This window comes from Silene latifolia, chromosome Y (assembly GCF_048544455.1).
Source record: "Silene latifolia isolate original U9 population chromosome Y, ASM4854445v1, whole genome shotgun sequence".
In the NCBI taxonomy this organism is placed as follows: Eukaryota; Viridiplantae; Streptophyta; class Magnoliopsida; order Caryophyllales; family Caryophyllaceae; genus Silene; species Silene latifolia.
The window spans coordinates 337,612,382-337,634,228 of NC_133538.1; the positions used below are offsets into that span (position 1 = coordinate 337,612,382).

Here is a 21,847-nt window from a genome sequence, read left to right on the forward strand (position 1 = left end):
AAGAAGAGGAAAATATATGCATTTGTGAACTAATTAATTCGTAGGGAATAATTAGTTTTCTAATTTTTGCCAGTTTGCTAGAAAAAAAAGAAATGGTTTCATACTTTCCCGCTCAATTCCCAAAAAATTTCAGTAGCCCAAAGGAGGGCTTATGACTGGAGAAGGTCCCTTCAGCGTCTTTGACTGTCCTCTTCGATCTCCATGAACTTGAATTCTAACCAGTAGAGGGAGAATAGTTAACGTCCACGTATGCACCAACTTTCTTCGTCCATTTGCCTTTCCCATCAGTTTTGACACCGGCATCTCCATTTTGATTGACTTTATTCTCACTTTGACCGTCGACAACTCCAGCATTTATTTCATCTGTACCTGCAGCAAGGAAAATATAAGCATGTTCCTCCTTTTCGCTCTCAGTCTCAGGCGGAGGGGTTACAATAACAGCACAAAACTCAACATTCTCAGCCGAAGTGTCTATTTCTGAGTCAATAGAGGATAGGGCATTGGAAGGGTGAGCTTGCATGGGAGCCCTACGAGATTTAGATTGATGAAAAATCAATTCTTCATCTCCTACCTGAAAAGTAAGTGTCTTACCCCTGACATCGATCACTGCGCGAGCAGTGAATAAAAATGGTCTCCCTAAAATAATAGAGGTATGAGTGTCCTCGGGAATATCAAGCACTACGAAGTCTACGGGAATAAAGAATCTCCCGATTTTGACAGGCATGTCCTCTATAACTCTTAACGGCCGTGATATACTACGGTCGGCCATCTGTACGGTCATATTAGTGCAATTAAATTTAGTCAAACCAAGTCTTTTAGCGAGAGACAAAGGTAAGACGCTCACGCTAGCACCAAGATCGCATAGCGCGTTGTCAATCAAATGGGTACCTATATGACATGGAATTGAGAAACTACCCGGGTCTGACTGTTTAGGTGGCAACTTATTTTGAACTAGGGCAATCCCTACCTCAGTTAAAGCTACCGTCTCATGATCGTGTATATGCCTCTTACGTGACAAAATTTCTTTCATAAATTTTAAGTAAGAGGGTACCTGTGTCAGCAACTCGGCGAACGGAACAGTAACCTGTAGGCTTTTCAGGAGCTTGACAAATTTACCGAACTGTTGATTGGCTTTAGTGCTCTATAATTGTCTTGGGAAGGGCACCGTAATAGGAATCTCGAGCCCTTTGTTCCTCTCTTCCAACGTCTCAGCAGGTTCAAGCTCATTTTCACTCGATCGAGTCTTTTTACCTCTCGATCGAGTCTTTCCAGGTGATATTTAACTCGATCAAGCATTTCCAGCCTCTCGATCGAGTTCCTTAATAGCAACAGTGTTCGATCAAGGTAAATTTTCACTCGATCGAACAAATTCTTCAATATTTTCACTCGATCGAGTGGTTTGGACCTCTCGATCGATGCCTTGATTATCCACACTTCCCGATCTACCAACAATTCCTTTCGATCTAGTAATTTTAGCATCATTTCTACTCGATCGACCACCTGAAATCAGTCGATCGAGTATTTCTTTTGTACTCGGTATATTTTCAGAGACAGATGACTGTTTATCCTCCATAATAGCATCCCTCGGGTCTGAAATATCCTTATCAGCTGACAATTTTGGTCCTTTGTAAGAATGACCACTTCGCAAATTCATCAAGTTAATCGTCTCATGAGGATTCTTCTCGGATTGAGACGGCAAATGACCCGGTCTTCTTATGGATTGGCTCGCGGCCAACTGAGCAACTTGGGTTTCAAGTGACTTGATTGAAGCTTCCTTCTGTTGGTCACTCATCTGCCATTGCTTTGTCAATGACTGAAGCATTGACTTTAACTCAGCTAGCTCACTTACCCCACTTGAAGATGATGCTCCTTTGTTCGGTGGAGGAAAAGAAGGAGGCTTTTGGAATCCTTGTTGAGCCTTGTGAGGAGGGACATAAGGTTGCTGCTGCTGCGGTGGAGGAGTGGGAGTGGGATTGAGAACATTCTGACTTATCCACCTCAAATTGGGATGGACTGCACCTTAATTGTTGTAATAAGAACCTCTTCCTTGCCTATATTGCTGAAAGGTAAGGACTTATTCCTTCTCATTCAGACAGTCAATAGCAGTATGACCATCATTGCTTCCACATCTCTCACATGTGACAGTTTCTTGTCTAGTCAACAGATGAACCGCCTGTTGATCTCCAGCAGATTGCAGCTCCAATCTATCAAACCGAGCATTCATGGCTTCCAGCTAATACACGACTGCCATATCAACTGAATGAACCGTTCGAATACCGTCCCGTGGGTTCCCATATTCAGCACAATGGGTCGCCATCTTCTCAATAATTCCCCATCCCTTATCAGCATCAATGTTATTTTGAAATCTCCCGTTAGATGAGGTGTCAATTATAGCTTTGTGGTCATCGTACAACCCATTATAGAACTGGTTGTACAAAAACCACTGATCAAAACCATGGTGGGGAAGAGACCTCACCAACTTCTTGAATCGACACCAAGCTTCATAGAAAGTCTCATCAGGTGCCTACTTGAAACTAGTAATCTTACCGCTCAGCTGATTAGTGCATTGTGGAGGGAAGTATCTTTTGTAGAAGGCATGTGTGAGAGTCTCCCAGTTGGTGATACCAGCAGCAGTCCGGTCAAGATCAGTCAGCCACTCACGGGTTTAGTCAGTCAGAGAAAAAGGAAAAAGCACTTCCTTTATCTTGTCTTGAGTTACTCCCTTAGTAGCGGGAATAGTAGAGCAGTAGTCAGTAAAGACTTCCATATGCTTTCGCGGATCTTCACCCGCCAAAACTCGGTATAGATTTCTTTCCACCAGATTTATGTAAGACGGACGGATATCAAAAGTGTTACCGTTCTCATTCGTGAGATTGAAACCTTTAGGAATCAAGGATGCTTTGGTCTCTGAGTGACTTGCAATGTTAGGCATCTTTACTTGCTTGTCGGCAGAAATGAGATTGTCTTCTTCAAAAGACTGGTCTTCTGCAAATAAGAAGTGTTGTAGCTCGGGCTCGAAATTACTCAAGTCTTCTTTTCAAATTTCTCTTTGCAGACGAAGTCTATGCCGAAGAGATCTCTCTGGCTCAGGATCAACTGGGACTAATACCGACCTGTTAGACCTGGGCATACACAACACTGAAAGAAATAAGTGAGAACTGCCTCAAGGAATAGAAATTCCCTGAGACGGATAAAAATAAACGAAACAAAAAACAGATAGGGTTGTTGCCTACCCGGCAACGGGGCCAAAATTTGATACTGTCGTTTTGTACCAAAAATAAACCTAATTAAAACTAACAAAGAAGCTAGTGATAAGCAGGGTCGATCTCCACAGGGAGGCAAGATATCTGTTAAAGGTCCGTCTATTAGGGTCACAAAATAGGGGTTTTGACTTTGGTTTTCTAAACTAATAAAGGATTAAAGGAAAAGGAAATTAAGTAAGAGCAATAAAAGTGAGAAAATGTAAATAAAACGATCAAATAAGAGAAAGCATGCTAGGACTTCGGTTCACCAAGGTAGTCTATCGACTCAGCCGCAAATAGCCTAGACAATCTACTGTGAGACGGATACAGGAAAGGTCCTTCCGGTCCACTTTCTATCCTAGATTTCCACTAACTTAACTTTCGTCCTCATTAGGGCAGTCTAGTGTTCATAGCAGGTCTATTTAATCCAATCTTCCGATCTAGGATTAAATTTAACCAGATTAAATATAACTTAGAAGCGTGCACTCAACTAAGTCGATATTACAGTTAAATTGCCATGGGTACAGATTCTCACAAATAAATCATCTAGTCTATTTGCTACATCGTCACAATCCTACCATGGATTCCCTAATCCCGACATAAAAGAAATTAGCTACTCATATTACTAACGATGTCAACAATAATAATATAAAGCATACTAATTGAAGGCACGATGAAATAACAATAATTAAGCATAAACAGAATTAGGGCAGAAATAATTTAGGGAGAAACAAGGATTAAAGCAAAGAAACAATGAGATTAAGATCAATAAGGAAAGAAAGATAACAATCTTAAGAAATCCGGCGTAGGGAACAATCCAATATCCAAGTAAGAGATTAAAGGAAAGGAGAGTAAGTTTACAGTAAAGAGTATGAAGGAAAGATTAGAGAGTTCTAAGATGATAAAAAAAAAAGTACTAATGACCTAATTAGCGAAAGCTTAAATAGGAAAATAAAAGGTTTAACGAAATAAAACTAATCACGGGTCACTAAGCCCGCATAATACCAAAAATCTCTCTATCGAGTGATATAAAACAACTCGATCGAGGTCTTCATCAGCTAATCCTCTCAATCGAGCCAAAATAACTCTCGATCGAGGACATCCAAAAATTAGCATTTCGATTGAGTAACTAAAAGTACTCGATCAACCTCTCGTATCCTCCAAACCACTCAAACGAACCAAAAGACTTCTCGATCGAGTGCTTTTCTTCATATCAGCCTCTCAAGTTGACTTTGACTGCTTCGTTGCCCACCCTTCACGCACTCAAAGGCATAATTCTCGCTCTAACATTCCCGTCTCCTCAATATGCATGCTAAATAGGACGAAAAGAGTACGGTTTCACCAGTTTCAGGTTCATTTCTGCAATTCAGACAAAACAAACCAAATTAGCCAATTCGGGGTATATTGCAATACAAAATGGTATAGAAATGTATAGAAATACGTGCAAAATAAGACTAAAATGGCTATATAAAATGCACGTGTCAGTAGGTGAGATTTGAGTGTAGAGCAAAGTCATAGCTGAAAATAGAGGAAACACGGGTTAAAACCTGAACACGGGCGGGTTAGAAGTGATCTGCCCGGATTCCTGAACAAATTCTGCAAATTTGAGCTGAACGCGCTCGGGTTGTGTCTGACTCGCTCGGGTTGGCGGTGGACACGCTCGGGTTAATCTGAACCCGCGCGGGTTAAGAGCTGGGATGCGGGTTTCCTTCAGAGCTCGCGCGGATTCTTGGGCTGGGAGCTTCTTCTTCTTTCTTGTCCTTCAATCCGCAAGGGTTGGGCTCGGGATGCACAGATTTCAATAAATTTTGTCCCAACCCCTTTTTAATGATAGAATATATGTGCACAAGCCCAAAATCTCCATTTTCTTCATTTCTTTACATTTTCTACCTTCTTATTTTCATTAATTTCCTTCAAAAAGCTCAATTAAAAATATGAGATCCCTCCTTTTCATCTCTCATGCAATTTATTAAATGAATGATTGCTAAATTACACTAAATGCATATATACAAATTAATGGTTATTGAGGAACTCCATCAAACCAAAGATTATCAATAAACAATTTCATGGAAGATTATCACTAGCACTCAAAGCACGTAGAAGTCGGTCAAATTCTTGGGAAAGAGATATAATAAGCATGGATAACAACACAAGATTATGCAATGAAGTAATGCCCAAGTAATAGACCGAACAAGCATGTCAAGAATACATTGACAAAAATCATAAGAGATGTGATGGATGGTAGGAACATGAAATGGGTAGTTGGTTGACAATTCACTCAACTCGTCCTCCAAATAGTCAAAATCACCACATTTAATGCAAGTACTCTCATTATCATCTAAGGTGATTTCAAGGGTGTCTATTTGGGGTTCCCAAATGTCCTCATATTCTTCATCCCAACAAGGACCATTATCAAAGGGGTTGTCATAATAAGGCTCACCAAGTTCAACACAATTGTCTCCCTCTAATATGTCATCCTCAAAGGGTGAGTTTTCAGTCAAGCTCACATCCATCTCACTCTCCACTTGCCCATTAACATCAAATTCCATGGAAGTTGGGTTCATTGTTGCACAACAAGAGTAAGGTGATGGCATCCAAGCATTGGTTTCACAATCAAGAATGTACTCCTCCTCATCATCACTCTCTTCATCTATCACTCCATCTTCCCAAGGAGGGGCAAATTTGTGATCATAGTAGGTTGGCTCAAGGTTATAGGAAGGTGTCTCATTCTCACAAATCTCATTTTCATGATAGTTTTCCTTAATGAATTTTTGAAATGTGGTTATCACTTCTATCATACCTTCCTTGGCACTCTCAAATATGTCATGTAAAATTGGCTTAAGACATTGGATGGTCATGAACTCAACAAATTCCTAAAATTCCTCACAACTCATCTCACATATCCTACCACCACTCAAGTGAAATGCCAAGTTGCGGGTTTCAAGGTTCATGCCATTATACACAACACAATATGCTTTATAATTTGAAAGAGTAAACCCGTGATGCCAAGCATGAGTCATATAATCTTCAAATCTTGCAATATAGTTATCAAAAGACTCATTTTCATATTGCCAAATAGTGAATGTAGACATGTTGATCATATGAAAAAGAACAAGTACAAGAAATAAAACTCCCAAGGAACCAATATTCCTCAAGAAGAAGCACAACTAAAACTAGACAAAAGAACGATTTAAATACACAACACCGTCCCAGGCAACGGCACCATTTTTATGGTGTGTGTCGTTGTCCGCCATCAGACACATTTATACCTAACTACTAGCATAGCAAGCAACTCGGGGTCGATCCACGGGACGGTGGTACTCAAATTGTTCAATCTAATTGTAGTTGTGCTAAGGGTTGTCACAATGGAAATGGGTTGATGTTCTAAACTAATGAAAGCAATAAAAGGCAATGCAAGCAACAAATGAAAGGATGTAAACAAATGATTAAAAGCACTAGGATGACATGGGTTCATAGGGGATTCATGGAAATAGATCATACAAACATGTTCTCAATTAGATGCAAGCACTTATTGTTGTGATGGGATCGAGTAAGTGTATATCTTATAATCCCTAATAAGGTTTAGGTCCCGGAGCCGAGTCGTCTAGACTGTACAACACCTACAAGTCGACTTAATCCTTCCTATTCAACTCTATGCATGGTCTAATAAGGCTCGAGTTGGTTTATGTCTTACAAGCCTCACTGAAAAGATAAGAGATGGGTAAAAAATGCAAGGATTCATAGGCTCCCATTTCATCAAACATAACACGTGCTTAGGTTAAAATCAGAACAAGCAAGCAAATTAATTATGAAAACATATTAGATTAAGCATAGATCAATCCCCATGTTTGTTTCCCTTAATTCCCCACTAATCCTAGTTAAGTAACTACTCACTTATTATCATGAAAGACAAGTTATCAATGGTGTCAATCATTAAAACAAGTATAAACATGATAAGAAAGTGAGAAAATAAACAATAAAGAGTAAAGAGTAAAGGAATTATACCAAACTTAAGATGAACAAATGGAAAGGAAAGAATAATAGAAGAAAACTTGATTGATTCATGAAGAGTTGTCAATTCTCCAATAATAACCCAATAATCTTGAATTACCCAATAATAAAGCTTGAAAAATAATTAAGGAAATATTAATGTGTAATTTGTGGAAAGATTAAATGCTAATTTATTCTAATCTACTCCTAACGAAGGCTTAATCTAATCTAAGAGCACTTGGTCCCTTGATTATTAAAAATGGAGTATATATAGTGGTACATCATTAGGTTAAGCAAGGGTAGATTAGTAAATAACAATGCTAAGTGTTGAGTAGAGAATTGCAACTCCCAAGGGACATGCGCGGATCACGTAGCAAGGAAAAGCATTCTGTCAAACAATCCGCTCGTCCCTAGTGAAAAACACGCAACCTGAGCCTCAATCTGAGCGGGTTGATATTGTCCCGAGCGGGTTGAGCTGTATCTCGCTCTACTTGAGCTTGACCCGCGCGGGTTGAGCTGTTGTTCTCTTTTTTCTTGCTTTTAAGCCTATGATGTTTCTATATACCCTTTATTCCTACATCCTTGGTCATCATTCTTACATCCTCTTCATACTCGCCTATCCAAGTTCATCAACAAGCTTCCGAATATGCGCGAGAGACGGGAATTCCGCCTCATTATCTCCTTTTCTATAAGACATATAAAATGCACTAGGAAAGCAAAATAGAAAGGATTTGACGGATAAAATGGCTATGAAATGTTGTATTAGTATGGAAAATAGGTTCAATTAAGGGACTAAATGTGTGCAATTAAGATCTACATCAGCAGCATCAGGCAGCAAAAATTAACAGCAAAAAGCATTAACAACGAGCAACATATCACCAGGCGGAAGCGCACAACAACAACTAACAGTCAGCACAGGGCACCAACACAAAACCAACAGGTGTGGACATAGGCCACCTACAGGCCAAGCCAATCTATGGACATGCAACAATCGGAAAGCCACACTCGGTGGCGTAAAAATGCTTTCGATCGGATCTCTTTAGATCGGTCGATTACGCCTTGGTTAAGATCTCAAAACAATACAGAGATGTTCGGAGTCGCCACCAAGTAATTATGGGATGCCTGGAAACCGTTCGAATCCACTTTGTACCTCGGTCAAACGAAGCAAAAGGGATGCTTGACATAGGTACTAAAGATAAGGAATCATCCCTCTTTAGCATCCTATCGCTAGAATGACTCTCAGTCGCCCTGGATAAGGTCGTCCACTATCCAAAGTTACTGAGTAAGAAGTGAGGGTACGTATTAGGAAGCCCTTTAATCGGACATGTCAAATTTGCTATGTCGGTTGTTTATCCAAATATCAAGTAATTGATGTCGAGTTGTATTTAATGTTTATTTCCATGCAAGATGGAAATTAAACATCCATTTACTGAGTTAGGTTTATGGTGCATAACATAATCCATTTGTCTTAAAAAATGGGTGTTTAAAAATGCAAAGTGTAAAATGCAAACTCATCAATCTGGTCCGTCCTGTATTCGGATTAACCGAAGTCGGGATCGTCCTAGACGAGTGCTGGAAAAGAAACAGAAGCAACGCCAGGCAGCCTATTGAGGCGTGAGCCATAAGACGATGCAAGGGAGCCTGTCTTGGTTTGAAATGTAGAAAATAGAGAGCCTATTTAAGCACGAGTCAGACGATGGCCCAAATGGGTGTCTCTTGGTTATTGAAAGTGTTTGTAAATGGGTGTTAAAACCTGCTTTTGTTGAAAAGGTTTTTAAGATCGCTTTTGTGCTAATATGAAGAACGAGACTCGGAATAATTATCATCGTGTTGAAAATATTCGATGTCAGGTTCGGCTTTGCAAGCTTGGCATGGATAGTTTTTTAAGAGAAGGTGTAAAAATTCTTGGTATGAACTAATTATGTTAAGTTCATTGCTTTGTGATTAAAGTGTAAAAAGTGCATGATATGTACTAATTATATTAAGTTCATTGCTTTGTAATTAGCCAAAGTTTATCATCGTACTCGGGTTAAACCGACATGGTATGTAGAACCAAGGATGATTATCCATGTATGACTAATATGGTTATTGCAAATGTAAACAATTGAATAAAAAGGCTTTAAAGTATTAGCTAATAGTCAGCCCTCAGTATTGTATTTGACAGGCTTCGCATTTTGAACAATATTCCAGGTAGTCAGCCCTCAGTATTGGGCAATAGTAGCCCGTTCTGAGTACTTTACTTGATAGGTTCTTTCCTCCTTTATGGTTGCCACAATGTCCATCGTGTATTTCTTAGAATACTTGCTTAGCTTCATTAGGGTCCAAGCATCTCAAATATGGTGCAGCCTGCGATCTCTTAAAGAAAGTGTTATTGATAATAGAATAGGTTGAAGCTTTGATTTTAAAGGCCCTTGCTTCATGCCTGCCCTGAGGTAATATTCCTTGGAGGAACCAATCATAATAAGGTTTGGTCCAATAATTATTGTCTTGATTGATAGGGTTGACTTGTTCAGTTTTGCTGATAGTTGGCTCTAATAAGTGAACAATTGGTATTTTATCAAAAATTGCGGGAGTGAAATTTGAACCTAGGTTGGCCAAAGCATCAGCCTGGGTATTCAAGTCTCTTGGTATTTGGTCTATGTCAAATAAGGTGAATTTAGCGGTAAGGTTTTTTGCATATTCTAAATATGAAATCATTTTTGCATCCTTAGCCGTATAAATTCCCTTTATTTGATTAGCAATTAAAAGTGAATCAGTTTTTACCATTAAGTTTTGAAGTCCGAGGTCCAGACATACCTTTAGGCCTGGTATCAGGGCTTCATATTTTGCTTTGTTATTGGTAGCTTTGAACTCACAGCTTACAGCCTGAGCTATCATGTCTCCCTGTGGTGATTTTAGTACTAGCCCTAACCTTGTCCCCCTGGCATTCGATGCCCCATATATGAACAAAGTTCACTCTTGGTATGGGGTTTTATTTTCTAACTAGTTAACTTCTTTTTTCAGGTCAGGTTCTAGGTTAGGGCTAAAATCAGCCACAAAGTCTGCTAAGGGCTGTGATTTAATTGCAGTCCTGGGTTCAAAGGTGATATCATACGTGCTAAGCTGGACTGACCATTTGGCCATCCTACCTGACAATTCAGGCTTGCGTAGGACAGATTTTATTGGTAAGTTGGTCCTGACTATGATAGGGTGACACTCAAAATAAGGACGCAGCTTAGCACATGACATAATTAAAGCTAAAACATATCTTTCAAGTAATCCATACCTCATTTCAGCATCTAGCAGGCTTTTACTTACATAATAGATAGGATGTTGCTGGCCTTTTTGTTCCTTTACCAAGACTGCACTTACTGCTTTGTCAGTGACAGATAGGTATACTGACAAGGGTTCTCCTTTATTTGGTTTAGCAAATAAAGGTGGATATGGCAGGTACGATTTTAAGTCCTGAAAGGCTGCTTCATGCTCAGGTGTCCACTGGAACTGTTTATTCTTTTTGAGCTGGTTGTAAAATGTTTGACACCTTTCAGAGGATCATGATATGAACCGGTTCAGTGCAGCTACCCGACGTATCAATTTCTGAATATCCTTGACAGACTTGGGTGACTTAAGTTCCAGGTAAGCCTTTATCTGTTCAGGGTTGGCCTCTATGCCTCTTTTTGTCACCTATCCAAGGATCTTACCTGCAGAGACTCCAAAGTGGCACTTTGCAGGGTTGAGTTTCATGTTGTATTTTTCCAATATCTGAAATGCTATTTCCATGTGCTTCACATGATCTTCTGCATTCTTAGATTTTACTACCATGTCGTCTATATAGACTTCCATGATATCACCTATTTGATCCTTGACCATCATGTTGACCAGGCGCTGCTACGTTGCCCCTGCATTCTTTAGGCCGAAAGGCATGGCTGTGCAACAGTATATGCCTTGTTCTGTAATGAATGCGATACTTTTCTGGTCAGCAGGGTGCATTTTTATTTGATTGAATCCACTGGAAGCATCCATGAATGTCAGCATCTCATGACCTGCTGTGGCATCCACCATGGCATCAATATGTGGTAGGGGAAATGGATCCTTAGGGCAGGCTTTATTCAGGTAAGTGTAATCTACACAAACTCTCCATTCTTTTTCTGCACAACAACCATGTTAGCTAATCATTCAGGGTATATTACTTATCTGATCATTCCCATATCCAGAAGTTTTTCCACTTCCTCGTTAATTATCGCATTTCTTTCAGGTGAAAATTTTTGTCTTTTCTGTTGCACATGCTTAAAAGATTGATTAATGTTAAGTTTATGTGAAATTACATCAGCACTAATTCCAGTCATATCAAAATGAGACCAAGCAAACCAAGATAATTTATTCTTAAGAAATTTTACCAGTTCTGGCCTAACACAGTCTGGGGCATCAGACCCTACTAAAACATACCTGTCAGGATACTCAGGGTCTAGGATTACCTAATCTGTTTCCATCCTGGATGGTGCCACATAAGTGCTCCTGACAAGGTACGGTAATTGCTATGCAAGAGACTTACCTGCCTTGGAAGGCTTCAAGGATGTTGTATAGCATTCTTGGGCTGCTTTGTGCTCTCCTTTGATTGTGGCTATGCCCCAGTCTGTTGGAACCTTGATGCACTAATGATAGGTTGATGGTACAGCCTTGATATTATGGATCCAGGGTCTGCCCAGAATTGCATTGTAAGATGACAAGCAATCCAGGACTCCAAATTTCTCATAAGATGAGACTCCTTCAACATAAGTTGGAAGATGAATTTCTCTAAATGTGCTTCTGGTTTCTCAATTGAACCGTACCAAAACACTTGATTTCTTGGTGATTTGATCTTTACCAATATTCATGGCTTTCAGTACATCAAGCATGATCAGGTTCACTGAGCTAGCTCCATCTAGTAGGATCCTCCTCACTGTAGCGGTTCCAATCTGCATAGAAATTACCAGGCCACCATGATGAACATCAGGAATTCCTACCAGGTCACAATCACTGAAAGTGATTGCAGGGACATGATCTAGTTTGCAGGGTGATGTAGTCCTTGGCATCCTGGCTATCTTTTTTGCTGATGAACTGGTCAGGCCACAAATTTCCGATCCACCAGATATGAATTTTACTTCATAGATTGGGGTTGGTGGAGGAAGGTTGCGGTCCTGTTTTTGCTCCTGGTTCTCTTTGCTCTAGTCTGCATTCCTGCCTTTTGTCCTTATTAGGTGCTTTAGATATCCAGATTTCAATAGGTAGGCCACTTCTTTCCTCAGGGTGAAGCAATCATCCGTTGTATGTCCAATGTCCATGTGGAATTCGCACCACTTGGAGTTGTCTCTTCTAAGGTTGGGATTTTCCACCTTCCTAGGCCATTTGACCACTGATCCCATGTTGTCAAATCTCTGGATCAATCCTAAAATATCAACATTGAAGTTATGCTCAGAAATAGGTGGGAAAACTTTAGCCTTACCTTGATACTCATATGCCAGGTTGACGTCTGAATGGCCTAGCCTAGAATATGGAGTAGGTCTATAATTATTTCCTTTGTTGCTCTTCCTATTTATCTTTTCATAGTCCTTGGATCCGCTGGATGATCTGACTTTGTAGCTTTTGTCTTCTTTCAGCCTGATATATGCAAGGGTCTTGGCCTGGACATCTTCGAAGGTATGGTAGGGATACTTAGTGAGTTCATTGTATAAGTCACTATGAGGTAATAACCCCTGCTTGAATGCCTCCACTGTTATTCCAATGTCACACCTGGAAATAGATATTTTCTCCTTGTTGAACATGGCGAGGAATACCCTGAGAGTCTCCTCTGGCTTCTGTGTAATCCTGTAAAGATCACTGGACCGCTTCTCCAACTCTCTGCTGCTTGCAAACTGCTGGTTGAAGTTGTTGATCAGGTTGGCAAAAGAATGGATGCTCCCAGTTAGCAGGTTGATGTACCATCGTAGAGCAGGTCCGATCAAGGTTGTTTCAAATCCCTTACACATGCAGACTTGCCTGAACTCACTAGGGATAGATGCAGCTAACTTTTTCTGTTTATAGAGAGCTACATGATTTTGTGGATTTTTGGTTCCATCATAAATCTTCATAGATGGAATCACAAATTTTTTTGGCAGATCCACTTTTGCTATTTCATCTATAAAAGGCGAATCAGCATAGCTATCAGGGGCAGCTTCTTCCAGGCTGGTAGGAACTCCAGGTATCTTTTCGAATTTTTCATTTAGCTTCTTGATTTCCTGGACTACTGCCATCATGATGGCTGCTGCAGATTCATCAGGTTTTTTTTTCTTATTGTTTGGCTCACCATTGCCATCAACATTGGTAAATTTAGAGCCACTCGGACTCCCAAAGCTGGAGAAATCAATGTTTTTGATGATTGATGCAAATGGTGTTCCTAGCTGGAATCTAGAGCATGCTCCTTATGTTTTTTCCAATTTTTGTTTCAGAGCTGACTCAGATTCTCACAATTGAAGGATTTTAGCCTCAGTTTGGGCTACCTTGTCTATCAAACCTTCCAACTCAGCTAGTTGTTGGAGGGCTACGTTCAACTTTTCTTCGATGGTAGGCTGGGCCATTTTTGTAGCTTATTTAGATTTTTGTAAAATAAGGAAAAAAGATTTTAAAGAGCTAGATGCCCCACAGTGGGCGCCAATTGTTTTGTATAGATTTTGCGCAAAGCAAAATTAGGTCAGGGTAGGTCTAGGTAGGGTTAACTAGCTCGAACTTATCTATGAATATGCGGGGTACGAAATTAGAAAAGTAAAGTAAGATAAATAACTATAATAAGATAAGGAACTTGTACGTGGAAAACCCTTAAATGGGAAAAAACCACGGGCACCAAGCCAGGAGAGGATTTCACTATAATATTGAGTATTTAGCACACATGATTGTAGTATAGCTTGATTATTGTATGAGAGTATTGTATGCTAGAGCGTGTATTATGTTGAATATCTTGCAAATGATCTCTAAGTGCTCCTTATATACTCCATGCTCAACGGCTGCCGGATCTTCTATATTAATGCTGAATATTCCTCCTTAATTGCTCGGTTTAATGCGCATTATTGCTCCCTTAATTGATGTCCTTTATTACCAAATTTTCTCCATTAATGATCTAATTATCATCCGTGTATTGTCAATAATATAGTCATTAAATTGGTCAAATATTGTCTTTATATTCTGACCATTGTCCTCTCCATGGCTGGCACCATTCTTCTTGTACCTTGGTGGCTTGACGTCTTGACACCCTGATGGTCAGGCCAGGCTGGAATAGCATCCTGAAGTATCTGCGGATTTCCAGGCCTAACAACATGCATAGATGGAATGATTGGATTCGTTCCCATAATTTCGAACGCATACTCCCACGGCTTACTGTGTGCCTTACTATCATAAGAGGTATGAACAAACAAACCCAAGCCTATATTGACTCCATAGGTAAGTGAGATTATGGCGGTAAGAATATTGAATATGTCCTTAGTCTCTTTGAATGGCTTGCTATTGAATGCATTAAACCCACTTTCTCATTTCAGTCAGACACGGATGAGGGCGTGGGTGAGACCATATAAACCATTTTAAAGAATGAAAAATATATTGACGGGAACATAGAGGAGGAGACCATATGCTTAGTTGATAACCCCTTCTTTAAGGGTAATCTAGAACCCCTCTATGGTAATTTTACAAATAGTGAGCCACATGAGGACGGCTTGATGGACCCCCTAGAGAACCACTTTTGTGATGAGTCCTGCGTTAAGGAGAGTGAGGATGTGCGATTGGAAGGTCTTGAGGTCAAATGAGACACATTTGACGATATAATAGATGAGATTATCATGGGAGACCCCGATGACACAATTGACTTTACCACCTCTTGCATTTGGGATGACTACCTACCTTCTCCTACTTTGCACTTAACTCCCCCATTTCACATAGAATACCCATCTAATCGTGAAGTTTCTACTCGCTTAGTTTTGATGTTAAATGTTTCAGTGCTCCCTAATTTTCCCGCTTCCTTTGACATTAGTAGAGGTAGACCTCCCAACCCATATAAATTAGTGATGAAAAATACTAACATGTTGGTTGTCGATGTGAGAGTCGGTCGTTTGTCTTTTATGCCTTATGTTTTGATCTTTGATGTTCCATGCTTAGCTGAAGGGTGGAATAATTTGGTGGATTGTTACGGGAGCTGTCAAAGAAAGTTTAACAAGCTGAGACGGTCTTTCACATTGCTTTTATATGCTCACATTGTATTTTGGTGCTACTTATGCTTTTGAGTAGCACATGCGCAGATTTTTGACTGACTAATGAGAGCTCTAAGTTGTTTTGATTATGCACATTTGTGGGTAATTATTTGGTAAGCTAAAAAGGTCGTGTGCGACCATATAAACCAGTGCTAACTGGGAAGCAACCCGAGTTCTAAAACCTTTGTAAAAGTGTGCTTTAATTAAGTTTTTAATTAGTATGTTTGTATAGCTTCATACGAATATATTTTTTGGAAAGAGACTAATTTTTGATCTAAGTGTCGCGCAGGTCCTTATATGCATGATATAGTTTGATCCTGAAGATCTGACCTTTACGGGTGTTGATTAGTGGCAGCTGGCCACGACCTCCCTATGTTTGATGCTGGTTTGGCGAGGTCCGTTATGTGCTTATTGTGAGTCTCTTTTCCTAATTTTTATTCATTTGCATTCATCTTGTTCGTATATCCCTTTCCCCTATATTTTGATGTTGTTGTTGTTGTTTGCTGAATACAATGAGGGGATTGTGCGATTTGGTTTGGGGAGGGTAAACATATGTCTGTTTTGCATCCATATGCATATTTCTTGCATTTCCTCATGCATTTATAAAAAAAAAAGCCAAAAAAATCGAAAATTCCAAAAAAAACAAAAACATATTTGCGTTTAGTTTGCATTTAGGCAGAGTCTTAGATCGAGTCGGAGTGGTTATGTAACGTTGATGAAATTGCTTTTATAGTCTTGCTAACTCGTTTTAAGCCTTGCATTTTCGACACCCTATTTTGATAAATTGATTTTCATAATCTACGCGTTCTTGATAAATTCTACCAAACGAATAGACTTGACCTACTTGTTGGCAAACTACTTATACATTCTAAGGTTTAGAGCTTTATAAACCGGTGACATTTGTGACTTGTTTCGTTTAGGATGTGAGCAGTACTCCTTACAAAGCATGCAACATCAATTTTGCATAAGCATGAAATTTGTCTCTTATGGCCTATGTACACTTGGGTTTATGGCGTTGACACATGTGGAAAGGCGATCTTTCGTTTATGTTTAACTATTAGCCTCACATTAGCCAAATTTGCCTGGTTTTGATCCATTATTCAACTACATTCCTATATGGCCTACCCTTGTTAAGCTGGTCATGTTGGTAAGTTTGATAGTCTTGTTGTGGTCAATTAATGAAGAGTGCTTTTGTGTTGGAAGGAAGGTGAAAAATGATGAATGAAAGTTATGAAAAAAATGAAAAAAAAAAGAGAGAAAAAGAAAAAAAAATGAAGTTGAAAAGAAAAAAAAGAGATGAAATTTTTATATTACTCCTATGTTGTTCCATTCATTGTATTTTAGGAGTATTGTTGTTATTGTAAGTGAGTTTATGCCGTATTTAGCACTGTTCCTAATTTTTGATGGTTGGTTAGAATTGGAATATGGTTACTTTGTGGTTGTGTTCGGTGCTAGCTTAGCTTTTACCTCCACATATCCAAATCATTTTACCCCTTCTTACCCAATTAGCACATCTGACATTTAGATGTAAGTCCTCGACATGTATTTTGGACCTCGTTTGTTTGGAGTGTATGTTTACGGTAGCTAGAGATATCTATCATGTTAGATTGCATGCATGATTTTGTAGGTTGTAGTTAGGTGAGTGGCTATTCTCATTCTCTCTTACAAAATTTATACTCACCTTGTACTTGAATGAGAGATGAGTGACTCGTGAGAGTCCGACGTAAATGGTCTTGCAATTTCAACGGTTTGGTAGTTTTGGTCATTAATTTAACTCGTTTGCGTTTGAATTTTTGGGCCTTATAGCTTTGGAATTCATTCCTTAGCAAGGGTGTTATGTTGCATTAAATTTGTTTAATGAGTCTTTTGTATAGCTAGGTTTGAGTTATATGCCGCTTCATTAGTCTTCCTTCTTGTCTTATTTGTGGCTTGCTTGGGGACAAGCAAGGGTTTGGTTTGGAGAGGTTTGATGCGTGCCTTTTGTTTGGGTTTATTCAAATGTTTGAAACGCATTTCTAAATAATTATTTGATTATTTCATTCCATTTCCTCCCGTATTTGCTACTTTGGGTGTGTTCATGTCTCTTGTACGTTTGAGACTCACTTATGCATTTAGAAGCCAATTCCGTTCGGTAAAGGAACAAGAGAGAAGCTTGTAAGGGTTTAGACGAGCATAGGAGAGCAATGAATGGAGTTTTATACATGTTGTCTATTGACTTGCTACTATTGTCAATAGACAGGGGGTTATATTTCGTTAAACATTGCCAAAAGACACATACTCCATCATAGATTGAAGTTTTTACTCTTTGTCTATTGACAACCTAAATGTTGTCTATTGACACCTATATGCTGTCTATCGACATTCAGCTGAGTGTCGATCGACCACCCTACATATTGTCGATAGACTTGCTCCCATTGTCGATAGACTTGCTGCACTATGTCGATAGACACCTTCATTAGACACAGATTCACGCTATATTGAAGGCTTTGCTCAATGTCGATCGACAAGCCTTTAATGTCGATCGACCAAGCCTCTATGTTGATCGAACACTTGCTCTATATATTGATTGACATTGTTTGTTTGACACATGAGCTTTGTTTTTGGAGAGTGTACTGCTATGTCGATCGACACTCCCATCAATGCCAATTGACCAACTCTACACGGATAGACAAAGTTCTTAGTTATTTTATTTCCTTATTTGGGCTTAGTATAAAAGCTTTTGTAATCTTTTAATTAGGTTACACTTTATTTTTATCCAAGCAACAGTTAGAAACATTATTGCGTAGAAACTTTCTCTCAAATTTTGAGATTAGAATAAATTTCTCTCTTCTTCCCTATTGCTTATACTCGATTTCAATCGGTAATTTTAATTACTTTTTCTCCGTTTCGTTCATCTTGTTTAATTTCAATATTTTCTATTCTTATTATTATTAGTTTTAATTTATGCTTTTTAATTTCTCAATTAATTTTATTATGAATTCTTCCTCTTTATCAATTTATTCAATTAGTATTGCAAATTTAATTATGAGTAGGTAAACCGCTTTTGCTGGGATTTAGGGGAGCCATGGATTGAGACGGTAATAATTGGGTGATTAGATTAATTGAAGTAATTGTGGATGTTTGGTTATCGTTACGGGGTGGCGAACTTCGGGACGAAGTTCATTTTACGGAGGGAAGACTGTAATACCCCGTATTTTAGCCTCCGTCAACGATAGTCAAACCTTGTTTATACGCGTTTTTTTTCAAACGGATGTGTATAAAGTATTTTACATAAACTGTTACTATTTTATAAATCGTAATCCTACGATTATTTCGTATTTCATAATCATTTTATATTTGACGATTATTTCATAAAATGACATTTCATTCGTATTTCTTTAATTTTGATAATATATTATAATTAAATATATTTCATATTTATATTTATTTCTCAATTATACTTGTTTTATTATTTAAGTCATAATTATATTTAAATCCTAATTTTTATATATTTTATGTTAGTTCTAATAAAATTATATTCTCATAATTAATTTAATTAGTATAAATAAATTATATGTACTCGTTTATTTTAAGTTACGAGTCGAGGACGGTAAATAGAGGTCAATTACCTAGAGATGCGTAATGGACTTTTAGTGATGGGCTCAGAGACAGGTTCTTTCTTGGTCAGGTGTTGAGATCGTCACATCTTAGCACCGCTCTTTTAACTTTTTAAACTCTTCTCAAATTTTGAGTTGTGATTTTATTCATTTTGAAAATTTTACGTTCGAGGACGAACTTTATTTTAAGGAGGGTGGAGTGTAATACCACTCAAATTTTAACGTTTTGTTTTTTATTTCTAAACTTAAGCTTCGGGGACGAAGTTCCTTTTAAGAGGGGAAGATTGTAATAACCCAAATATTTTGATATTTATATTTAATATTTATTATTGTCAGTTTTAATAAAAAAAAATTATTCAGTTTAATATTTAAGGTAGACTCCAAATTCTATTTAGTTTTATAAAGGAAAATTAACCGACTAAAAATCTTATTAGGGCTCTTTTTTTTATTCTATATATATTCCGTCTTTTATAATGCCTTAAGCTATGTTGTTCAGCCGTCTTCTACATATTCCCATGTCATGTTAATCCTCTATGTTGTTCACCACCATTCATAATCCTTGGAACCCAAACAAAAAAAAAAACGTGATCTAGCACACCACCATCAATATTTAATTGATTGTTGTCCTACTCGTCAACTTATTCCGCAAATTGGTTCGGTGTACTTTCGCATAATCGATTTTACTTCTGTACTTCCTGGTTTGCGAACTTTAGTGAGTCGATTTCAAGCAACTTGCATGTAATTTTTGGATCGGTCTCACGGGATAAGGTAACACGATTCTACCGATCCTATTATAATTATTATAGTTCGGGGTTATATGTTTATTTGTTATTTATTTGTGTTTTATGTGCTTAATTGATTATTGAGTATGGCCAGCGATAATTGTTACTCGATTATTTATAATACTAGTTTTATATTTTCTATTATATTAGTGGTGAGTTGGGAGTATTTGGGCTGCGATAGTCAGACGAAACTTGGAAAGTTACGAACTAATATGGTGAATACTGATGGGATAATTAAGTGATGAGTTTAGAAACAAAGGAGCATGCTAAAGAAAAAATAAGGTTGTCGAAGAGTGTATTAATTTGGCATGGTGATAGGTTCATGAAAATTGGTAGAGTAATATTCTGAGTGGCTCGTAATATTTGGGTCTTAGCCAATATTTTGCATATGGACAGAAGTTTGTACGTAATAATTTGACCTTGGCTTTCAAATTGAATTGTTTTCTTATACGGATGATTTTTGGTATTGTGTTATTGTTGTCGCTTCTTTTGGCCTTGACTTGTGGGTGAGTAGCTTAGAGTCTTACTCTAAGTGTTGAGCATAGTTCTTTGAACTTTTGACAATATCGATATTGAAATTGAGATGGAAATTGGTTACTGGTAATGAGTTATGAGTTATGAGGCCTTTGAGCCGAGTTATGTTTACGGTCCAGAGCGACCATGGTTACTAAGTTATTTGAGTTTAAGATCGATATTGAGATGGAAATATTGTTTTGCGGTTTTATTCTGCCAGTTCACTCACCCCTTGTCCTTGGTCTTAGGGTCGACGATGAGAATACGATATCTGGTTACTATGGAGTATTATATTATGAGACGGAGTAATGACTCAGACGAATTAATGAATGAGATGGTGTAATGAGTTGAGATTGAGTTAATTATTGGGACGAGATAGTGTATTATATTATGTAGTTGGTTTGAGGTACTGATTAGTTAACGGGGAGTGTTTTTATTATTCTGTTTGTTTGTTTTTATTTAACCTTCTATTTTGGGAACGGGAATAGTTAAGTAATCATTTATCATTTATTTATCTTTCAGAGGGCGAATTTGTTGTGGAATATTATTGAGCATCGGTCCATTTGACTGCATTACTGAGGTAGGGGAATACACTGATTGAGTTCTTACGATTATAAAGAGTTGGCATGTTCGGTGATTATATGATATATCTGATTATCTTATTTATCTTGTTGAGCATTATTGTTTCATACGTTTCATACATTGCATTTGCATAGGAGTTGGAGTTGGAGGAGATGAGATTATTGCGATTAAGGCCCAGGCGGGTTCTGCAAGACTTGCCCTGGTGTCCTCAGCTACGAGCTGGTATATCGACGACGGTCGATTGATATAGTCTGCGGGGATCGGTATGGGTGGGCGTTCGGGATGTGTGTGATGGAGTTGAGATTGGAGGATCATATCATTGCATTCTTTATTATATCGTATTACCTACTCAACCTCGCGGTTGACCCTGTGTATTCGTGTACGCCTGTGATGATCCATTACTGGGGAGCAGATTGACAGGTTGTTGAGACATATGGAGCTGGCGGGGGAGAGAGCATGGATCACCTGACTTAGAGCTAGCCCACTTTTATTTCAGTTTAGCTATCAGACTTTATTTCAGTTTTGAGACATGTTCCGTTTGAGTTGTAAACAATTATAACTTTCAATTTAAAGTACTGTTTATTTTTCCTTTGTTATCTACTGCCTCGGGTTTCCGAGATGGTAACACCCTTCTTTATCTGAGGAGTCCTAGTCCAGGCCCTTAAATAAATGGGGGTGTTACAAACCAGTTGAGAAATATGTGAGCCTGTTATGTTATTTTATTAGCGGAGTCTCAATAGTTTGCTCATGCTTTATGTACGAGTGTGTATATAGAGAACCATTGTGTATTGGCTTCTTTTGTTTTTCTGAGGAAGTTGTGTTTTGGCTTTTGATCATCCTGTTTCTACTGTTTTTAAACAGGGTTTAATTGATCACGGGGTGTAATATTTTGATGCAGGATTGAATTTTTGCAA

General features: G+C 38.4%; 1 non-coding gene across 1 annotated transcript; it reads left to right on the forward strand.

Annotated features, from left to right (window-relative positions):
- The first annotated feature begins 2,450 nt into the window (after positions 1-2,450).
- On the forward strand, positions 2,451-2,556 carry LOC141636458 (small nucleolar RNA R71). Its single transcript, XR_012541066.1, has one exon. It is a non-coding gene; the product is annotated as a small nucleolar RNA R71 (small nucleolar RNA).
- Positions 2,557-21,847: the final 19,291 nt, after the last annotated feature.